We start from the raw sequence: 6000 nt of genomic DNA on the forward strand, positions 1-6000 counted from the left end.
CCAAACTGATCTTCCCCAAGAATGGCTTCCTACCAATTCTTCCATTCTTCTGTAAATAATTCATGTCAGTATTTTGCAAACATGACTTTCTAAACTGATAGTTCAGTAATATTCATACCTACCTGCTTTGTAATTGATATTATTACATTCTTCTCAAAGTCTGTGATGCTATTTATCTTTGTTAGTTTATATTTCATCAACACAGTAAACCAACCACATATTAGTGCAACACCATGTATTTACAAGACCAAAAGTAAGACTTTCACAACAAAGTAAATGAGATTGACTTACCTTTTTTCGGCTTCAGTATCCAGTGGAAGTGTAGTGTAATCCTCTGTAACAGGTCCAGGGTTGACGAATAAGTCTGCTTGGACTCAGTATTTTTCTATTAAACCATTCTTTTACTCAAAATAACACTAGCTTGATTTCCTATTTGAGAATACATTTCATATTCAATTTAGTTGCAGGTTCTTCACATTATTTATGTTTTTTGTTAAAGATTTTGAATATATCCAATAAATTATGGCCACACTCAACATCTGCTCCTGGAAGTGTTTTTAGTTTCAAATATAGTTTTTAAATCTCTGTCTTACCATTATGCAGTCTGTTTGAAACCTTCCTTGGTCTCCAGGTCTCTTTCATGTATACAACCTTCTTTCATAATTTTTAAACCAAGAATTAGCTAAGATTAAATTATTGTCTGTGCAAAATTGTACCTGGTAGCTTTCTCTTTCATTCTTTTCTCTGAATCGATGCTCTCCCAATATTTTTCTACCTTTTCCAGGTATCAAATTCCAGTTCCTAATCACAAGCAAATTTTTGTCTCCCTTAAGTATCAGAACTGTTGCCACACTTCGTTAATTTCCACTGTGTCAAAATTCAATCTATCCATTTCCCTTTAGAATTTCTCTAGCTACCTACCTGATTAAGGGATCTAACATTCCACATTCCAACCCATAGAACAACAGTTCTGTTTTTCCTGATGATGACGTCTTCTGAATAGTGCCTACCTGGACATCTCTCTTCCCAACTGTACGTAGACAGTGCAAATGTTTAAATTTACAAACCGGTGCTAGTGGCTTTTCTTCAGCTGTGGTATTAAGCATTTCTTCCCTTTGTTCACAATAATAGTTTTGGTTTATCTGGTATTTACCAATAGTTACTTCTTCAACTCTTCCTTGCAAACATCTGTGTTAGGTTGGACATTTTCTTTGCTAGGGCCTACTATTCTTCTGGCAATTTTGGACATTCTGGTTTTTTGACTTTGCTGCTACATACCTTCATCTTACATTCGAAGTACATTATGTAGAACTGGGAAATAAGGCTACAGCCTTGACGAATTCCTAATCTTGTAATGAGTGCCGCAGATCTGGTACCCACCATATTCCCTGCTTTAGGTAAAAAAATGCAGCACGAAAACTAATTTTTCTGTCCATGTCCTTGACTGGCCATCCTAAGTGAAAAGATCATCTCCTTGGTGTCTTGGTTTTGGAGAAACCCAGACGGCCCTTTTTTTAATTTGCTTTTGACCTTCTTTAATTTAGATTGAAAGATGTGTGGGTGGGCCTTTCAAGGTTCTGAGAGCTATAAAATGCCTTTATAGTAGCTGCATTCAGTTCCATAAGTCTTCATTAAATTGAGATCTGTCAGTTTGGCCTGTAGGACATCGAAGGGACAACAATCCATAAAGTATGAAAGCATGGTCTCACAGCGATATGAATTAGTAAAAGCTTCTCGGGCTTCCAGCCACGTCTGGTGGTTAAAACCTGATGAACTTTCGATCAAGCTCTCCTCAGCCATTGTCAAGCGGTAGATGACTGGTGTGTCACCATAACTTTGCCATTATATAGCTGCACTGATGGCTGTGACATCACTGGTGCACTCTTCCTTGCAAACAGTGGTAATATTTTCATCCCGCACCCATCACACCTGCTTCAACCTCACAATGACCAGATCCCAGGCTGTGCTGAGCTGCAAACCGCCATCATTGTTGATGATGCTTTAAGATACTTTGATTTCTACTGCTCCTTTTATGATGCTGTCCCAAAATACCATTGTCATCATAACGACAAATATTTCATTGAATAGAATTTGGTCTCAATTTTCTGAAGAGTGTTCTTCCACAGCTGATTTTTCATGATAGTGAAGATGTAAGCATCTCTCATGTTCTGTCCAGTGTTGCTCCACAGTGAACACTGTTTGGCCGATGTAGTAGCAGGCACCATGTCAATGTGCAGTCAAATATTCAATTCTGTCACCACTCATAACAAAGCAGTTACATAGCACATTCCAAAACTAAGGTCCTGCTCATAAAAAAAATAAGCTCTTGAGAAAAGGTTCTTATTGACACTAGTATTTTACTACATATCCACAGGGTTGGACAAATAAAAGTGGCCCGGGTGAGTGGATACAATTGGACACGAATGTTGCATCTAACCACTCACTGTGATGCACACACCACATGTACGCCCGCCTTGTGATACACACTGGTTCAGAGTGTAGTGCAGGGTTTGTCAGTGTGAGTGGAGCAGTGCAAAGGGGACAGCAGTACTCACAGTGGAGCAGCAGGTGTTCATTATGGAAAGTTACAACAAAATTATGGAAACGGTGTGGTCAGTTGTTTGCTAAGAAGCTTAATGGTGTCAAAGTGCCAGGAAAGAGTGCGATGCAGTGTTCAGTCCAAAAATTGTGTCAGACAGGATCTGTTTTGAACAAATCAAAAAACTCAGGATACATGCCCACACACCAGAAAATGTGGCTGCAGTTCGCTACAAAAGGCTTTAGAGTCCTATCACATCAACTTCACACCTGTCACAAGAGACCGACATATCAAGTCGATCCTGTAAATGAAAACTCCACTTGGACCTGAACATGCATCCCTACTGAGTATCTGTTGTTCACGCATTAAAACCAGCAGATGCTCCTCAGCACCTCCAGTTTTTTGAGTGGCTGTTAACTCAGACAACAATGAATGGTTTGCACATGGATCTGTTCTTTATTTCTGATGAAGCCTGGTTTCACCCGAGTGGTCATGTCAACTAACAGGATCACTGGGTCTGGGCAGCGGAGAATGTGCATAATTTCCACAAAACATCACTGAATGATTGGAAGGTTGGGGTTTGTTGTGCAGTGTCTGCATGCCGTATTATTTTCCTCATATTCTTTCATCAGATGCTGACTTCAGCATGTTACATTGCCAATATTTTGAAACCATTTGTGGCGGGATTAATGGAGGAAGAAAAGACCCACAGTTTCTTCCAACAGGTTGGAGCAACTGCCCATACAGCTGGTTGAACCTTGGAGCACATTTACTCAATCGTCTCTGACAGAGCTGTTAGCATAGGTCAGTTAGGTCACTGGTTTAACTGGCCACCCAGATCACCTGATCTGTCAGTGTGCGATTACTTCGTGTGGGGAGACCTCAAGTCAGAGATGTATCACAACAAACCTGATAGCCTTTGAGAACTGCAGCAGAACATTTCAGATTAGACTGCAGCAATTCCAGCAGTCAAGTTTTTATCCACCTTCAGCAACTTGCCAACCAGGGCCCAAAAGTGCCAAGAAACGAATGGTGGTCACTTTTAACATCAGTTATAGTCAGGTTAGTACAGGATTTCCTTTCCTCTGCTGTGTTTCTTTGTACCCTGGAACCCTGTTCTCCAAGCCACTTTTATTTGCACCAACCTGTACTTTACTTTTCCACATAATCACCGTTCACAATTATACACTTTCTGTAACACTGAACCATCTTATTTAAATCTTCTGTGTAGAAGTCTGCTGCCTGGGAATTGAACCAGTTGGTAATGCCATTGAGTTCATCGTTGTTTTGTAATCATTGTCCACCCAGCTAGTTCTTCAAATGCGAGAAGAATAAATAGTCACTTGGTGCAAGGTTATTACTGTATGGAGGATGATCAGAAAGTTCCCAATGAAAATCTTAAATCTTCTGCTTGGTTTTATCAGCAATGTTAGGACATGCATTGTCGAGGAGGAGGATTATGACAGACCACAGTTTCCAGTGGCATCGATTTTGTATCACATGTCTCAGTTTGTACGTACAATCCATGAAATCAACCAAAGAAACGCTCTTTTCATTCCAGAAAATGGTAGCCATGATTTTTGATTCAAGAAAAGAGACTGCTTAAACCTTTTTGGTTTGGGCGAACTTGAATGACACCGCTGCATTAGCTGTCGTTTCGATTTTGCATTATGTCTCGTCGCCCATAACTATATGGGAATACAAATCATCTCCATCTTGTCTATAGTGCTCCAAAGAAGGTCACACAGTGGGCATCCTTTGCTCTCTGTTCTGATTGGTGAGCACTTTTGGAGCCCACCTCAACACAGTTTTTGGTATCCAAGCCTTTCAGTGACAGTCCTGTAAATTGAGGTTCGAGCAACATTTACGGCTTCATTATCCAGACACAATCCCCCCGCAATGAACCATGGACCTTGCTGTTGGTGGGGAGGCTTACGTGTTTCAGCGACACAGATAGCCGTACCGTAGGTGCGACCACAATGGAGGAGTATCTGTTGAGAGGCCAGACAAATGTGTGGTTCCTGAAGAGGGGCAGCAGTCTCTTCAGTAGTTGCAGGGGCAACAGTCTGAATGAATGACTGATCTGGCCTTGTAACATTTATCAAAATGGCCTTGCTGTGCTGGTACTGTGAATGGCTCAAAGCAAGGGGAAACTACAGCCATAGTTTTACCTGAGGGCATGCAGCTTTACTGTACGGTTAAATGATGATGCTGTCCTCTTGGGTAAAATATTCCAGAGGTTAAATAGTCCCCCCATTTGGATCTCCGGTTGGGACTACTCAGGAGTGCGTCATTATCAGGAGAAACAAAACTGGTATTCTACGGATCGGAGTGTGGAATGTCAGATCCCTTAATTGGGTAGGTAGGTTAGAAAATTTAAAAATGAAAATGGATAGGTTAAAGTTAGATGTAGTGGGAATTAGTGAAGCTCGGTGGTGGGAGGAACAAGACTTCTGGTCAGGTGAATACTGGGCTATAAATACAAAATCAAACAGGGGTAAAGCAGGAGTAAGTTTTATAAAGAATAAAGGAAAATAGGAGCATGGGTAAGCATAGTGAATGCATCATTGTAGCCAAGATAGACACGAATCCCATGTCTATCACAGTAGTATGTGTTTGTATGCCAACTACCTCCACAGATGACGAAGAGCTTGAAGAAATGTATGGTGAGACAAAAGAAATTATTCAGATAGTGAAGGGAGACGAAAATTTAATAGTCAATGGGGGCTGGAATTCAATAGTAGGAAAAGGAAGAGAAGGGAAAGTAGAAGGTGAATATGGAATGGGGGTAAGGAATGAAAGAGGAAGCTGCCTGGAAGAATTCTGCACAGAGAATAACTTAATCATAGCTAACACTTGGTTTAAGAATCATGAAAGATGGTTGTATACATGGAAAAGGCCTGGAGAGACTGTGATGCAAAAAGGTGGGAATTTAAGAAGATGGGACTTGGCTAAACTGAAAGAACCAGAGGTTGTAGAGAGTTTCAGAGAGAGCACTAGGGAATGATTGACAAGAAATGGGGAAAGAAATACAATAGAAGAAGAATGGGTAGCTTTGAGAGATGCAATAGTGAAGGCAGCAGAGGATCAAATAGGTTCAAAGATGAGGGCTAGTAGAAATCCTTGGGTAACAGGAGAGATAGTGAATTTAACTGATGAAAGGAGAAAAATAAAAATGCAGTAAATGAAGCAGGCAAAAAGGAATACAAATGTCTCACAAAAGAGATCAGCAGGAAGTGCAAAATGGCTAAGCAGGGATAGAGATGAAGATGAAATGGGAGATATGATACTGCGTGAAGAATTTGACAGAGCACTGAAAGACCTAAGCCGAAACAAGGCTCCAGGAGTAGACAGCATTCCATTAGAACTACTGATAGCCTTGGGAGAGAAAGCCATGACAAAACTCTGCCATCTCGTGAGCAAGATGTATGAGCCAGGTGAAATGCCCTCAGATTTCAAGA

The sequence above is a fragment of the Schistocerca nitens genome, chromosome 8 (assembly GCF_023898315.1).
Source record: "Schistocerca nitens isolate TAMUIC-IGC-003100 chromosome 8, iqSchNite1.1, whole genome shotgun sequence".
Taxonomy (NCBI): domain Eukaryota; kingdom Metazoa; phylum Arthropoda; class Insecta; order Orthoptera; family Acrididae; genus Schistocerca; species Schistocerca nitens.